Here is an 18,574-nt window from a genome sequence, read left to right as displayed (position 1 = left end):
CCAGACTAGAGAAATGTTACCTGCACACCCAAGAGATTTGATCTCCTCCTTACAAGAGTTTACTAGTTTCGTTTTGCACCATGGCGTCGTTGTTAATATCTCCCTCGCCCCCGCGTTCCCTAAGCATGTTGCATGCCTGCAGAGCGCAAAGACTTCTGCTTGAGAAACACCAGCAGTATTCGGCAATTTTAAAGCAGATTTAGAGAAAACCTCGCTCAGACTCCCGATTTCATCTTGGAACCGTCAGTGAAGACAGAGATGCAAGCATTCCCACGACAGTCGGTTCTACGTAACCGGAACGAGCCGGATTTATATCCGGCTAAGGACTGTCACTTCAGCGGCATTCCTCGTATATGCACGGGGAATGCTTATGCTGCTACAATAACAACAACAGAGATGCAAGCTTCGGTGCAGATTTTCCCCTCGATTCTGTCTATTTGGAAATTCTTACTTCTTTAGATATCTGGCAGACTTGGAATCGTCAGTCTTACACAAAATCTTATCGTTTATTCAAAAGACGAAGTGTGTTCACCACATTGGGAATTAGAGGGGAACTTGGGTTCAAACTAGTGGTATCACAGGTCGGACTTGACAGATAACATCAGTTTTGTCCAATTGCAGCCTCTCTCAGCCTGCCAAGCATGCTTGTGGGTTTGCTAACTGTGGCTTTGATGGCTGCAGAAGGGAGTGGCAGAACGGGTTCCGGGCCAAGGAAATCGGTTTCAGAGCCCATTCTGCCTAAAGAGTCAGAGATCTCGTTATCTGCAATACCCACGCGCACAGGGACCCATGTTAGCATCAGGCTATTATGTCTACCGACATAGTTCAGTCTAGATTTACAGAACTCGACTACCCTTGAAGTGGTTGGGGGCTGTCTAAGACCATGAGCGCAGCTTGGCTGTCGCTGCAGACACGTATAGATCTGCTTCTCCATCTGTTTTCCACAACAAAGTTCATCGCTTCTTGAACAGCATACACCTCCGCTTAAAGCACAGATGCATGCATTCCAAGAGAAAAGTGCAGTTTTGTCCCGCTGGATTCCACGTAGACCCCAGGGCCGGAACCGTGCTCGGTCCTGGAGCCATCAGTGAAAATGCGAAAACAGTGTTTGGAGGGCTCATTTTCTGAGTTTAACCTCAGTGGAGCCTCTGGCAGCACCACACTGACTCTCTTGCCAAGCACGACTCTGGATGGCATGGAGTCACGGGGCATGGCGAGTATCGTTGGATCGACTTTACTCTATACTCGTATCTAATTTTATTTCAGATGGCGGTGGAAAAGCTCCCATAAGGATTGTGCGCATTCAGGTTTATCGTTGTTGACCTATGTGCCCTCTGTGTTGTCCAAACGACAGAAAAAGTTTTTTCTAATAGTGGTCGTCCCTCGGCAGATAATGGCAAACCTCCGATTGTATTTCTTACATGAAAAATGACTCTAACAAAAAACAAGTGCCGTTTGGAATCGGCTAAAAACTGTGGGTCGCTAAGGTCCCTTAGAACGAATTCTTTTCCAAAACTAGTTAATTCGAAGATTTGACACTGTCTGCCGTAAAGTACGGCCTAATGGGTACTTGCATCTGTATCTGCGATGGGAAGTACGTACGTGGCTATTCCACTTCATTGTTTGGTTGTAGTGCCCACAAGCGGTACAATTTATGATTTGCGATATACCTGAAATATCGAGAAAAGCAATATCATTGTCCAAGGAGTTGTTGTTGTTGTAGCAGCAATATCGTCTTCGTCTAACTCATCTAAAGGTAGGCCCAGGAAACTAGCTGTTTCGACAGGTTGGGTTCAGAGGGAGAGGTGTGTTAGATGAGTGGGTTTAGTGGGCATGTTAAAAGGTGGTTAGTGTCGTGCGAGGTGCCTTCACATGCAGGACACATGCATGTTTAGTATGTCGGGGTCAATTCTGAATAAGTAGGAGTTTAACCCTCTACAGTATCCAGAATGTAGTTGTGCCAGTGTTACGCGCGCCGCACGGGGAAGCTGGAGCTCTTCATCTGCTGTAGGTGGTGGTTGGACTCCGATTACGGTATTCGGTGGACGGGAGCTTGAGAAGGTGGTGAAGGTCCCACGATGAATGTCGTTTATTGTCTGTCTAAACACTATCCGAGTATTCGTTTAAATTAATTAAATAAATTAATTATTAAATAAAAAAATCTGTTTGCAATATTTGGAAAATTGTTTGTTCTCGTGTTTTTCCTTTTCCGTGTATGCGCGCGCGCCTTCTAGGCAACGCCTCCTCAAAATGCAAAAAGCGCCAAATCGAAAAATTGAATAATGATGTTGCATGTGGCAAAATATTGCATTTTGCATAATTACCGTTGCACTTGGCATGCCAGGCAGCTAGTAAACATGTGGCTATTACATACATGCAAATAAAAGAACAACAACAAGAGCAATACACTGTCACATACACACAATACATACGCATTAACGTAGTTGAGAGAAAAGTAAGAGACAAAACATTTGCAAATAAAGTCAAGAAATAACATTAAGCGCATTGTTGTTGCACATAAAACATTGCATTGTAAAATTTGAAAATAGCTGGTTATAAATAAATCGCTTGAATGTGCAGGTATGCATGCAAATATAAGTAAATATGTAAGTATAATTTTATTGTGCTTGCGCAGCGCAGAAAAACGCCCAGTAAACCCACCAACAGCTGCCCGCAGCAGCCTACATACACACTCGCACTGCGCGTCTGGCTATGGGGCGCTGCGCATACGCCGTCAGTATTTTAGCTGCTGGCGCTGCTGGCGTGCTTAGCTGTGTGGCTGAGTGTGTGTAGGTGGACTCAAAGCATTTCGCTATTTATGCACGTTACTTTTGTTGTTTTTATTATTAGTGCTGAGCGTTTATTTTCGCTGATTTTTGTTGTTGTCCTGCAGCTTTGTGGCTGTTGTTATTGCTACTGCGACGGTGACTCATGCGCGCAAGCAAGACTTTGTTGCAGCTGGACTTTGTACACGCGTTGCTTTGATTTCAATTGATTTGCTAGTGGTACTATTTTTGCAGTTATTGTTTTTACTGTAGTTGCTGTTGTTGTTACTGCTGCTATTACATGTCTCAAAAGTATGCATATGACCAGAGGCGCAGCCACAGCCCCTGGCGCCATTCGTGCGTTGCTATTGTGCCAATATTTGACATTCTGCTCTCGTTGCCAATTTGGTGAGCAAATGAAAGAGGGGAATTGAGAGAGGGGAATCTTTAAAGTTACTGAGATGTAAAATTAGTTTACATACCATGAAATTAGATGATTTTGCACTATTGAAAAAAAAAAAAACAATAAAAAATCGATTTTACACGAGAATATTTTAGATGTGTGGGTGTTTAATAATTTTAATTTTTTTTCAGAATCGCTTAGGCGCTTATCGCGCCAATCAAGAAGAAGAAGTCATTTTTTGTCACGAAATTGAGAACTATCCATCAAGTGACCTCTCTTCTAGCTGTCTTCACTAGATCGTTTTCGCAGTTCTTCAGGGAGGTACCGTGACATAAAAATGTTATTTCTGTAATCTCACAGCTCCCACGTTCGTGATTCTGCGCTCAGTAACCTTCTGCACAGAGTGCTCTGCATTTTACTACGAAGAAATGCACGAGTAAACAAATAATACAGGGTCCGGCACTCGAAGTGTAACCAACTTCAGACCGCTAGCGCAGCTGATGTACGGGATCACCTATCTGTTGGCTAAATGTCAGTCCAGGGTATTGTCTACAACCGGGCGGAAGCATTTTGCCGGGACTAAACGCGAAAAAAGAAAATCAGTAATGGATTTCAAACGTAATAGTGTGATTGCACTGGCTGGAATTGGCTGGAAAATCACGACCAGCGATTATTCGTGAGCTCGAGCAGCTTAAAGTAAATAAAGTTTTTTTTTTATCGCTCCATTACTCGATAATACTGGAAGCATCGCGAAACCTCATAGAGGTGGCCATCAAAAGACTGCAACGTCACGTGAAATGATTAAAAAAGTGAAGAAGCGACTTGAGCGAGATCCCCAACGAAGTGCCAACCAAAAGGCACTGAAAATATCTGACCGTAGCATCCGCCACATACTGAAGAAATGATCTCAAAGTCAAGCCATATAAGATGCAAAAGGCGCACGATCTCACACCAAAGCAGCAACAAGTCAGACTTGAGAAAGCGAAGGAGTTGCTTCGCTTGGCCGAAAGCGATCAATTTCCGAAACTTGTGTTTTATGACGCGAAAATTTTTCAAATTGAACAATTTGTAAACTCCCAAAACGATAGGGTTTATTTGACCGACCGTTCATACGAGCATTTGAGTCATCGATTGGCCACCAGGAGGCAGCACCCGTCACAGGTAATGGTTTGAGACGCTGTAACCGCCGATGGAGGCTCTCCAATCGTTTTCATCGAGCCTGGCGTCAAAGTAAATGCAAAATATTATCGGGAAAGTATTCTGGAGGTTGCTTTGAAGCCGTGGGCAGACAAACATTTCAATGGCCGACCATGGACATTTCAACAGGACTCGGCACCGTCTCACAAAGCTCGGGTAAACCAAGAATGGTTAAAAAACAACGTTCCGAACTTCATAACGTCCACACAATGGCTCCCAAATTAACCAGACGCAAGTCCGATGGACTATTCTCCTTGGGTCATTTTGGAGAGCAAGGTCCGAACTAAAAGAGGCACCAGTCTCGAGGCGCTGAAAAAAGCCATTGTCCACGAGGAATCCAAAATATCTGTCAAGTCACATTCGGGCAGCTTGCGATTCAAAAATTGGACCGTCTTAAGGCCATAGTCAAGGCAAAAGGTGGTCATATCGAGTAAAAGTAAATTGATTCTTAATTTTGTATTATTTTCACACATTTTTTACTTTGAATTGTACATTGACGCCAGTCTTGTCTTTGAGGAAATATATGTGGACTGATGATTCCTCCAGTCCATAGGCCGCACCAAACGGTTGTTTTCAACGGATGTAATGGCTGTTCCTGAATAGCTTCGAATTGCTTTTCAGCCCAAATACGGCAATTTTGCTTATTGACGTAACCATTGAGTCAAAAATGGGCCTCATCGCTGAACGGTTATGCACACCATAAGTTGGCCTGAGCGCGATGAACACTTTTCACAGAGCGTCGATTTTCGTAATATAATTCTACGATTTGTAAACGTTGTTGAGGCGTTAGACTTTCCATGTTGAAATGTCAATGAATACTGAAAAAAATATGTATTTAGTTTGACAGTAGTCACGCGTTATCTGTCAAAAAAGCCTTTTGGAAAAAGCACCTCCAATCTGATCACCCTTTAGGTATACCTACGTACAGGGTGTTCCATTTAGCGCTTTTTGTTTTTTATCCTATGTTGTCGCAGCTAAAAGTCTTGACGAAAGGAAAGCATCAATCTCCAAAGTCAATGTTGAATAGGTGCTCGTAGATCTGATTTAGCGACCGAAGACAGCGACGCCCTTACTTGGTGCAGTTGTTGTGTTTGTGCACATAAACGTCATATGCATGCTTTATTGCTTTTTGCGCTTGTGCTTGTTGTTGTTTCTACTACTCTCAGAATTGTTACTGTCACTGCGGCGGCTGCTGCTGCAGCTGCTGTTACCATTGCCCATTGCCCCGTTGCCGTTCCTATCGGCACCTCGGCTGCTGTGAGGGAGTTTTCCGCTTGACAATGGCTTGTCACACTCTGCTTTATATGTGATTTTATGGCACCCAGACTTACCGTTGTTTTTTGGCTTAAGTTTCGATGTTTTATTGCACTTATTGTTGTTGCAACAACGCATGTCGTCTAACTTTGTAGGCAGGTCGGCAGGTAGGCAGGCCGGCAGGCATTGTGACATACACGCCGCTCTGCTGTCCGCCAGCCACTTCAGTGTGGCATTTTGCACTTTGCGCGCTTTAAAATCTCTCATTTTTATTGCTTCATTGATATTTATTTACTGCCGCTGTTGGTGTTGTTCTTGCAGTCAACTTTTTATTGCTTACATTTTCCCCTCCTGCCACAGCTATATTGTTAACCTTCTTTTTTTGATTTGTCCGCAATTTTGCATTCGCCTGATTGTTGGTTTGGCCAACGCGACATTTTAAGCTGGGCTTGGTGACAACATTTTTATTGGCTTAATTAAGTCGGTTGTCGGCAAGTCGGAATGATTGGTCGGTTCGTCGGTCGTCGGTCGTTGATCGGTTGAACGGTTGGTGCAGTTTGAGGCGGACGTGTGTTGATGTGTGTGTGTGTACATCATAAATTGTCTGGCCGATTGGCTCATTTGCTAATGACACTTACAGCTATGCGTACATATGTATGCAGATACGTGATTTAATATAAACGGGAAATGTTTCACAAATACACCCACAGATTGTGAAATAAAGCGTCGTCTTAATAAAGTTCACATTTAACCTCTGTAAGCAGAATTTTGACCTGCCTCACAGAAAAAATACTTGCAATAAAATAGCAATAATAATATTTGCTGTAATAACTGTAAATGGAACAATTATTTTTGGTTGCGTATATCGACTTGTAAGGTTTGTTAGTAGTAGACCTTACTTACGGATCACTTGAAATCTCATAGACGGCGTTAGGCCACAACAGGGCCAAAGTAAAGCATTGCGTGTCGTATCCCGCTGAAATTCGTTAACATCTATGATTCGTTTATGATAGTAGTCTGGTCAAATACTCATTTTTTATAAAGGGTTTTCCAATAAGAGGTGTTATTTTGATATTCAAAGAAAAAAACTATTTTTTTATATAAACGATCGGATGTTTATTTCATTGTACAGAGGAAGGCATGCCATTAATAGTGGAAATTAACATCAGGCGAATGAACACCACGACCACGCTTACAGGACAATATCCTTTTCATGAAATTATCCATAACCAAATTGCAAAGTGGCTGTCCTATGTCCTCGATAGCCTCACGAATTCCATCTTTGAGGTCTTGAATCGACCCTGGGCTGTTGGCGTAGACCTTATCTTTCACGTAGCCCCAAAGAAAAAAGTCACAAGGTCTGAAATCACAAAATCTCCGTGGCCACTTGTGATCACCTCTTCGAGAGATAACACCGTCTGGAAACTTTTCCGTAAAAGATCAATGGTTTCGTTGCTTGTGTGGCACGTAGCGCCGTTTTGTTGAAAATAAACGTTGTCCAGATCAATACCATCCAATTCCGGCCATAAAAAATCTTAAATCATCTCTCGATAGCGCAATAAATATATAATAACACCTGTTGTTGGAAAACCCTTTAGATATTTGTTAGGAATTTTTTTTCAAGAAAATAAAATGCGATCGTTTTGATTTTATAGTATGTTATTATTGGCATTAAGTAGTATGCAAAAAAATTATTTATTTTTTTGGCATATTTTTTTATAGTAGTGTGGCAGCAAAGTAATCGTCTTCAAAAAAAGTTAGGTGGCTTGCCAACAGGATTTGGGCTCTTCAGGACATCTGAAACGAAAAAGTTAAACTGATTATTATTTTGTAAGCTTGTTATGCTACTGCTTCCAGGTGCTACTTTCGTTTCTTTTCAGACCTAAATTTTCATACTACAGTCTGATTTCCACCCAAAAAACATACCCTTTTTTCAAAAGTCCGCCATTTTGTCATTTTTCAATAAAATTTTCCCATTGTAGCACCAACCCGCATAGTTGGTTTAGGCGGCCGCAGAGTAGTAGTAACCAGACTATCAGAGATTTGAAAGTGCTTTACTGACCTCCAATGATGACCAGATCCGTAAATGGAAAAACCCTTTGAAGCATTTAGCAACATCGCTCTTAACATCGAATCTAGCTTTGATGTAGGCAGCACAACAACCAGCAGCAAAATAACAACATTTTGCCCTAGTCTAGTGGAGATCAAGGAGACAATCAAGAAGCGACTCGAGGTCAGCATGCAAATAGGCGACACGTCCTTAGTGGCCCAAAAAGTAGTGAAATACTTAGGTATTCAGCTTGACTGGAGGCTTACTTTCTGTGCCCAGATACGGCATACAGTTACCAAAGCAGCAAATGTCACGGGTATGCTAAGTAAATTAATGGTAAACATCGGTGTGCCAAAACAGAGCAAAAGAAAGCTAATTAAGGCGGTCACAAGCTCAATTCTCCTGTATCGCAGCGAAGTATGGCGAATTGTGCTAAACTGCAAAGCCAAGCGCAAAGCACTGGAGGCTGTGCAACGAACAGCGGTACTCAGAGTTGCCTCAGCCTACCTCAGGTGCAGCAATTTTCGTGATCAGCGGCCAGATACCCGTCGAACTCATGGTCCGGGAACGAATGGATGCGTGGGACTCCAAGAAGAAACACGTCATCACTTCGCTTCTCAGAACGGAGATGCGAAACCATGCTGCGGTGGCAAAGCCGATGGGACACTGAACCGAGTGGCAGATGGACGGCGCAACTTATTCCATCAATTGACAAATGGGTCCAAGGAACTTCGGGGAGGTGAACTACTTCTTAACTCAGTTCCTCTCGTGCCATGGATACTTCCGGAGATACCTATACCGCATAGTCAAGGTAACCGATTCCAAGTGCATATGCTGCGAAGCGCTGAGCGATGACGCTGAACACACGTTTTTTATTTGTAACAGATGGCTCACGGAAAGAAATGCTCTGAGGGAGCAGATTGGTGACATCGCACCGTGCAAAATAATCAGCAAAATGCTCGAACGCGAGGACAGCTAGAACGCGATAAAGAAATACATCGAGAAGTTCCGGGAAGGGTGTCTCCCCAGAAGGGGGGTCTTTTTAGTGGCCACAACACACGACGTAGTAGACGACGGTCGCTGTAAGTGTGAAGGCATTTTGAACCCTACCTCACCCACCAAAAAAAAAAATCAATAAGCTGAAGCTCAACAAAGCCGCGGGCGAAGATGGCATACAGCCAGAACTACTCATCGCCGACTCGCAGTTTTCAGCGGAAGTTCTTCATCCGCACATCACCACCGCACATCCCTCTTCTCTTCGCATCATAGTAGAACAATCAGTTTAGTAGCGCTCCCACTATACAAGCTGTTCGTTGACTTTAAGAAAGCATTCGACACAATCAAACGAGGCTCAATATGGATGGCTTCAGTAGAAGAGAGAGTTCCCACTAAGATAATTCGCCTCATCAGAGCCGAATACGAGAACTACAAACTGGCAGTGTTTCGCAACAGCAACATCAGCGACTCATTCACCACCAACGCAGGCATATGGCAAGGTTGTCCGCTGTCGCCCCTTCTCTTCGCCATTATCCTAGACGACGTTATGAGCCAATTGATCCTGCACAAAAGAGGCATCGTATGGAGTCTCACCAGACATCTTGAGGACCTGGACCTCGCCGATGACCTCTGGCTTCTCTCTCACAAACTCAGTGACTTGCAAGCGAAGGCGGACAGACTATGCAGAGGTCAACATCGCCAAGACAAAGGCTATGAGAGTCAATCACAATTAATCAAGATATATAATGGTTGACGAGTGCCCGGTGGAATGTGTCTCAAGCTCCTGTTACCTCAGCTGCACTGTCATGACAGACAGCGGAGCAGATGAGGAAGTAAACTGCAGACTAAATAAAGCAAGGGTAGTGTTCGGGCGAATGCATATAGTATAGGCGAGTTCACAAATCTCCAGACGCACTAAACTGCAAATATTCAGTTCATGTGTGCAGTCTGTATTGTTGTACGGCAGTGAGACATGACTGCTCTCCAACACCATCACATAGAGACTACAATCTTTCGTCGACAAATGCCTCCGCATTATTTGTAGAATATTCTGGCCGAACACCATCAGCCACGCCGCGCTGTGGATGGGTCAGACGCTTAGAAAACCATTAGTTCACGAGTATGACACAGGACTGCAACCAGCAAGGAAGCAGAGATCGCGGTCGGAGAGAAGGTAGATATTTGGAGAAGGTAGATGCTGCGCGAGCTAGCAGATGCCGACATCGCATGGGACGAAGCAAAAATAACAGCTCAGAATCGTGCACGATGGAAGAGTCTTGTCGAGACCCTATGCTCCCAAGCTGAGTGAACAAGGATATACAAAAAAAAATATTTGTGAAGTAAGAAAATCTTTCTCGCCGCAATTTAGTGAAATTTCATTATATCAGTTTTGTTTTTGAAAAGCTTTTTTACTAAATAAATACAAGTTTTTGAGTGATGGAAATCTTTAGTTTGACCTTTACGCGCTCCATTTCTTGTTTGTTTGTATACTGCAGCTGTCTGGTTCACAAGTGTCGGATATAATTGTCATACGACGCCATTTGCAAAAATTACAAATCTTCCACTGTGGTGATTAATTTTACGCCACCTTGTGTTTACTGCATTTAATGCTTAGTCGTGCTGTTGAAACCTCCATATGCACATCTGTTTGTGGGCATATTGGTATGTAGGCCTGTAGGTATGTAGTTATGCACATAAATAATATGTTTTACAAAAGCAGTTGAACTCTTACATTCTGCAAAAATTTTTACCAAACAACCCGAAATGGGTCAAACGAGTGCTTTGCATTTGATTGTAATTGCATCATGCTTTAACAGGAATGGATTGTCTAACACCAATTGGAGGCAACAACAACAATAACAATTATAACAACGTGCAGGATACTCGTGTCCAACATGAATTCAATAAGATAAAGTGTTGTTGCCCAAATAAATAAAATAACGTAAAATGAAATGATTCAGTAAACAAGGAGGCACTTACAAGGGGCGCCATGACGTGAGTAGAAAATATTACAACCAGGTGTTGCCAACAACAACAACCACAGCGACTGTAACAGCAGCGCCCGCTTTAGCGAAAATTCATAACAAACAGGCAACAATGGTGTAAATAGCAAGCAGCGGGAAAGCTAGAAAAAAAATGATTATAAAAACAAAAACTTAGTTGGACCACATAAATGCCGATGGAAATCAAAATCTTATGCTGAAAAGATTTTGATGCAAGTTAAAGGAAAAAAGTATTGAACAGCAATAAAAATGCAATTTTGATATATTTCGACTTTGGGAAAAGAAATATTGAATGCATCCGTTGGTTATTAGAAAACATTTTCAGTAGCTTTTAAATGTTGAGAGATTACTCGGCAAAGAGGTACAGAAAATGGCTGCTTAAAACAAATCCAAAGTTTGAGATGCTCTAAAAATTTTGATTTTTTCAAATACATGGTTTCATTATTTGGATTAATTAGAAATAAACTTAAGCCTGTAAGTTTTTAAATTAAATATAAATAATATAATAAACTACTTGGTAGTCCGTTGAGTGGGCTTGTTTTATTCTATGTATCTTAGGCCGGGTCGATTTGTGGGGAGGCAAAAAAATCGCCCATTGCTCTGTGAAAATCATATTATAGGGATCAAAATAAGAAACTTTGCCGAAGGAACTATACCTCTAAAACGAATTCTGATATCCCCCAATTTGGGTCGAACTTTTTAGTTTCTTTTCTCATGTAAAGGCCAAAAATTGTGATATTTTGAAATAATTGTATGGGGAACCCCCCAGGGGAGTGCAAGGGGGTGTGCCACTGGCATGGGTGGATCCGCCGTCCAAAGTTAGTGGGGGTCGGTCATACATTTGGACTCGATTGGAGCACTCTAAATGGGTCAAAGTGGGATTTTTCGTTCGACCCAAATTGGGGGACATCAGAATTCGTTTTAGAGGTATGGTTCCTTCGGCAAAGTTTCTTATTTTGATCCCTAGAATACGATTTTCACAGAGCAATGAGCGATTTTTAAATCGACCCACCCTAATGTATCTCCATTCAATGCGGCGGCCATTAGGTTAGGTTATGTTGAAGCGGTTGTCCTGTGGAACACACTCAGGCTCATAGCCCATTGTAATGCCGTGGGGGGAACTTGTCCCTTTCTCTCCTAAAACCAGTGTGTGCTTCTGAAAATTTTTACAATATCACTGATTTGTGCTGAACTGAGATCTTCCAATTCATTAAAAATTGTCCACTTAGAATAGTAAACCTACGTCTGAATAGAGCAGAAAAATGCCACAGAAGGTGCGAGTTTGTCTGTTCCTCATCTATATATCTTCTGCAGGAGTCATGTGTTTGCACACCCATCCTCTGGGCATGCTTACCCATTAGGCAGTCAACCCGTCATAAGTGAAATCCGTGTGCCAAGACTTTGATTATTTTGGCTTAGCAAATATTCTATGCGTTTAGCCTTGAGAGTCGGCCACAATTAGCGGGCGATTCTGCACGTGGTTTAATTACGCCATCTTTCATTCGCTGCTCTTACGATTTCCTCAAGGATAAGTAGCTTACATGTTTGTAAGAGTATGCCCATGTCATTGTCTATGTACTCATAGTTCAATTTAATGCCGAGTATCGCTACTTCATCGGCTCTGCAGTTACCCTCAATGTCGCGATGGGTAGGAACCGATGTTACCTTTAGGTGAAATGACTCACCTATCTCGTTAAGAGATGTGTCACATTTCATCGCTACCTTGGAGGTTGCCAACTGCTTTGTAACGGATTTTGTCGCCGCCTGGCTATCAGTGAAACTGTACATATCATTTCCAGGTAGTATGTCACACTGCACCAGTGTCGCGGCTTTAATTATTGTCATCAGTTCAGCTTGAAAGACACTGCAGTAGTCGGGGCGGGGAAAACTGAAAGAGATCTCAGATGCTAGGAATATCCACTTCCGTCACCCTGCCTTCGAGCTTAAAGCCTCCCTGCCGGCCGACGCAGCCGAATGGATTTGTGCGCGATTATCATTCGCTAGTGCCCAGGTTCGAATCTCCGGGCATGAAATACCAAATAATAGAAACAGATTTTTCTAATAGCGGTCGCCTTTTAGGAGGAAATCGGAAACCTCCGAGGGTATTTATGCCATGAAAAAGCTCCTCATACAAAATATATGCCGTTGGAAATCGGCTTAAAACTGTAGGTCCAAAAGCATGAGCGTCCACTTGTTTTCGAAATGAAAATAAAAAAAAAAAATAAAAAAATATACTTGGAGGCTTTATTAACATTCGTGCTTTCACAAGCCAAAACGCGGCACTTAATTTTTATTGTTTTATTTAAAAAGGCAAAATATTCATGAACAAGTAACTTCACACAAATGTTTGCTTATTATTTGTGTTGACGGCACCCAAAGTAACTGTGGATGTTGGCAGTAGAAGGACAAGTTTTGGGCTAGCCTTTAAGAAAATGTGCGGACTCATTCCTCATTGCCAGTAAATAAGTTTCCAGCCATGTAAAGGATTCCCTTTTCGACCAAACAACGCATTCGTCGGATCTTGCGTCATGCGATTTTTATCTGTTTCTTAATGGGAAATCTGCATATAGATAAAATAATGAAATTTTTAGTAGTCTGGAAGTCTGTTGATATCCTACCGGAAATGATAAGAAGTGAGAAGAAGATTGGAAGTCTGTACACTTCTTTCAACGAAAGTTTGTTGTAAAAGATGCCCGATTTGAGATGCGCGTCCGATTGCCAGATGGATTTTGTTATACAGAGTTTTTTTCATGGCAGAAATACGCTCGGAGATTTTCCATTGTCTGCCGAGGGGCGACCGCTATTAGACAAGCTTTTTTCTATCACCTGATATTCTATATCCTCAGTGGGTTTCGAGATCAGGCGCCACTGTATGGCTGTCACGTACAAAGCCAATTTGAGTCTTTATAGCTTTACGAAAATCGTGGGCGAACATAAATTAGAATACAGTAAAGAGTTTTGGAGCCCAAATCATACACCTTTTTTAAGTCGATTAAAAAATTACTTCGTTTAAGCGGAATCCATCTCCACTTCGTATATTCTCTGTCATCATCAGCAGATATCTAAAGATTACTCTAAAGATGGGAATATCCGTATTTATTCTATTGACATTATATAGACAACTAATGTGCTAATTCCATTTTCTTAGGAGCTCTCTACCAAAGAAATGCTTAATCAAATTGAAGATAGAAAGATTGGACGTTCTTTATTTCGTGTTCCCTGTCGATTTCAGTAAGAAGCAGTTCTGCTGTCTTCGAGCTTTGGAAGCCCTATCCAGCGTCACTTTCTTTCCTGAATCTCAATATTTTTAGGCCTTTGGATACATCTATTGAGTAGATCCGCATTTGAAACCTCGTTGTCGGGCCATCTGATACGGAGAATTCGGCGAAGACAGTAATCTAAAGTGATTATTCATTTGAAATCGTCTTGACGAACCTTTTTCCTATACAAAAAATGAAGATTTTTGTGACTGCCTATGAGAAAAAGGTGTGACGGCCTGGAAAAACACTAACTAACTGGTCGTTAATGAGTAGGAGTTGGTGGTAGTATTTAATGCAGACTCTTCGTCTGAGAAATATACGTTTCTTAAATGTTTCTAATTTGTCAAGTATAATCTTCGAAACGGCTACATTGGCTGGGTCATGTCGCCCCATGACTGGCTCCGGCTCAGAAACTATTCGATGCGCTACCAGCTGGTGTGAGCAGGGGAAGAGGAAGGTCTCTTCTGCGTTGGAATGTGAACAAAGATTTGGCTTCACTTGGCGCCGGTTAGCATGAGAAGGAAATGACTGGCGCGCTTTGTTAAACTCGACCAAATCATTTCAGCGGTTATCGCTCCAATCAGGAAGAAGAAGAATAATCTTCAAAGTATTCAATTTAAAATGGTGCAGATCCTGCGATTCGTCAGCGTGAAATATACTTTCGCTTTTCTGGGAACTTTTATTCCTGCATGGAACATAGTGCCTCAAAAATTGACCATGATTGGATGAGCTGCTGAATTACTTTGTTTTTGTATACCTTTTTCTTCCTCAGTATCTCTAATGGTAATTCAGTGATAAGACACTGACGTATGTTTTTGGGAAGAATTCTCTATTTTCATGTAATTTTGAGCTTTGATACTTCACTGAAGTAGAATAGTCACATTTGAGCATTTACAGCTTCCCGAACAACGGCTTTTCTACAAACAACTACCCATTGTGCATATACAGTGAAATCTCTATTCAGTGGACTCACCGTCAGCCAGCTTTTGTCCGTCCTACAGAGGTGTCCATTCAAAAGATGGTAAATTCTTCCCATACATAAGATTTGATATAGGAAAAAATGCCCGCTTAAGGGAGGCGTTCGGCTAATAGAGGTGTCCGTTAGGAGAGGTTACACTGTATATGATTGTAATTAGTCAAGCGCAGCAACAACATAACCACCAACAGTAATGCCGTTGAAGTAACTGAAAGAATGGCCAAGTGTTAATTCAGCAAGATCGTTATCGGCAACAGTAGCAACAGTTGGGAATAGCAGTAGTAATAATGATAAAACCCAACAACAACAATCACATTAACACCAGAAACAAAACACACACACACACACATACTTACCAAAGTAATGGTGTGATTTTGATGTATGGATCCAGTACAACCGCCGTCAGCCACAAGCAGACCCCAGCCGGGTGTCACGAGGCCATTAGAGCCTCAGCCAGCGGTAGCGGCAACAACACCGGCGGAATGCTAACAGCAAAAAGCCTTTATTCCCCCAGCGATTTTCTAACAAACTTTCGGCAATTCGAAGGCGCTAACGTTGTGTTGCAACATTGCGCTGCCAAAGCAATCGAAAAAGGAGAAAAAGTGCCAGCAACACCTCAAACTCATTTCGGCAGCGTCAAGTACAGTACGCTTTAGTACAGTACAGTAGTTGTTGTTCACGTTAAACGCGTTTAAATGATTGGGTGCTGCTGGTTTTGCTAAATAAATTTGAGTGGCCTGCCATAATTTACCCAAAACCGACACGGACACTAAGACAAATGCCGGTTCGGCTAAAGAGAGACAAAAACAAAAAAATAAAAAATAAAAAAAACAGCAGCAACAAGAGACTACAACAGCTAAATTAAAACAAATAAAAAATGTACCTAAATTTATCAATGTTCAGTATTTTTGTTGTGCAACATGTTAACAGTTGCACTTGTGCACCTCTGAGCAAATAAAAAATAAAAACAAAAACGAAATGAAAATTACCCAAAAAATTAGCAACAATCAACACAAATGTGCAGCTTGTCACGCTTGAAGAAATAAAGGAATGAGTGAAAAAAAGCTTGGCGCGTGCGCACAAATTAGCTACAAACACATAAAAAGAAACGACAACGTGAAACAACACGCAACACTTCAGCAACATGTTGCCGCATGTTGACAATACGCGCGGCATGCTCGTGTGGCATGTGTCGCTTTGAAGCCATGTACCGCTGAACTTGCGTACGTGGGGTGGTCAAAAAGTAGCAAAAATAGATTTCCAATAAACAGAAATCAAAACTGAGGAAAGATAGAAGATAGATAAGACAATGAAAAGAGAGGCACTGCAATCTACTAGGTGGCGCAAAATTAATCACCCTATTGGAAGATTTATAATTTTTGCAAATTGCGTCGTACGTCAATCATATTTGACACTTGTGAACCAGACAGCTGCGGTATACAAACAGAGAAGGTCAACATAAAGATTTCCATCACTCAAAATTTTTTTTATTTAGTAAAAAATGACTCAAAAACAAAATTGGATGACTAATTCTGCGCCATCTCAACATTTTTTTTTTATAATTTTTGAAGTTGAAGTTTCAATAACTTACAAATTAAGATTACATTAACAAAAGAGATGAGAGAGTAGGACGGAGGGGAAGCAAATGAAATTCAACAGATGTTAAGACTTAAGAATGAAATATAGAGCAAACAGCCAATTTGAGGCGTTTAGATTTGGCTCTAGTTTTATATCGACTCCTAACATTTCAAAGAATGATAAGCGAGAGAGGGAGCAGCTTGGCAGCTCGGCAGATCGCACTGAATTTGATAGCCTCAGCTGTTGAACTAAGGTTATGGCATTTTTTTTGAAAAACAACGTTTCTTAGACGAGGTGTGTTCAAAAAGTATCGCGAATTTTGTGTTTTTTCAAAAATTATTTATTTATTCATTGAGATCTGGGGAATATGGTGGCTGTGGCATCATTAGTGTGTTGTTTTCGGCCAAAAAGTTGCGCACAAGCAACGATGTGTGAGCAGGGGCGTTATCGTGATGCAAGAGCCAATTTTTGTTCTTCCACAAATCCGGGCGTTTCTGCGCAATGTTCATGCGATGCTGCTTTTGGTCGGAATTGAGCAGTTTTGGTACGAATTTTGCGGCGACCCGTCTCATGCCCAAATCATTGAAGAAAACTGAATGGCACAATCCAATCGATATGTCTTATCGATTATATCCTTTTTGGGTATTTGACCGAACTCCTCCTTCTATTTGTGCCGTGCGTCTTGATGTTGTTCCACAAATGGAGGTACCTACAGTTTTAAGTCGACTCCGAACGGCAAATGGTTTTTTATGAAAAGATTTTTCAAGGCAGCAATACACTCGGAGGTTTCCCATTGCCTGCCAAGGGGTGACCTCTATTAGAAAAAACTATGTCTATCATTTGGTGTTTCATTCTCTGGATTTATGTTATTCACTTCCAAATGGTAGTCACGCACCAAACCCTTCAGCTATGGCGGTCGATCTTTCCTTTATTTACTTATTCAATAGTATATCATTACAGCTCAGCAAATGTCTCAGATATTTGTGACGAATCTTAGTAGTTTGTCAAGGGAAAAGAATGTAGCTAGTCTGTTCTCAATACATCCGACCCAAAAGGGTATCATCTAAGCTGGCGAAAGTAGGATAGCGGCAAAGAAAATACTCTGTACTACCTTCCACCTACAAACATGATAAAAACAGTGCCGTGTTCATGGGTTTTGCGCCGTAATTAGTCCACTCAGGGCTCGTAACCTACTCCTCCTCTATCTGAGAAGGAACTTTGCTACTACCCTGCCAGGCCATTTCAGAGAACACTTGGTGGTTGGGCACGTGTCAGTGCTACACCGATGGTATTCATAAGACTTATTACTGTGAGGTTTGAAATAGTTTACTGCTTCCGCTATACTTAATTACCTAATTCATCAGCTAGCACGTTGCTTTGAACATCACAGCTCCAAGCACAAAGCTCATTCCGCCTTGCAACAGAGTTCAACGACAACTTACCTGTACAATTTTAAAAGAGTTGCGAGAGCTGTTTCTGACGCAAACATCACAAAAATAAGAAAATATAAGATGTGGTTTAATAGTAGAAATAAGAGAGTGAGAGGAATGATACTGTTTATCTTTTTCGTTAGCAGCAACCTAACCTTACTGTTCATTTTTGTTTACAAATCTAATACAAAAGAGACCTTAAAGCTTAAGGTCAGCAATACTGTACTCAAAAAATATTTATCTAGATTCATTCACGTGGAATGCATTGTAACATTACATAGTCCCCCAGACGAGTTATCCTCCAGTGGGGTATTCTGTCTCAGTAGACATCGTCCAGCGTAGAAGTGAACCTAGTCAATTATGGCCAGTGAGGTAAGCTGTAAGCTATCTTAAGACGGCCCAACTGAATCGCCTTACCGTACTCAACTTAGTAAAGAGGTATCCGAAAAGTTTTGCTTGTTGCCTGAAACCCACAAACGCCCCTCACTTAGTTCGCCCTGATTATACTCACTTGTTCATTAGCCTATTAGTCGTGGACCAGCCTCCTCCGTGAGCCTTCTCTCATCATTGCTTGCAAACCCGTTTCCTGCCATTCCACAGAGGTCAGACTCAAAACAGGAGAACTGTATTTTTACTTGTCAGAAACTGATCATATTACTTCT

Source organism: Anastrepha ludens, chromosome 5, assembly GCF_028408465.1.
Source record: "Anastrepha ludens isolate Willacy chromosome 5, idAnaLude1.1, whole genome shotgun sequence".
NCBI lineage: Eukaryota > Metazoa > Arthropoda > Insecta > Diptera > Tephritidae > Anastrepha > Anastrepha ludens.
This window is presented reverse-complemented; position numbering follows the sequence as displayed.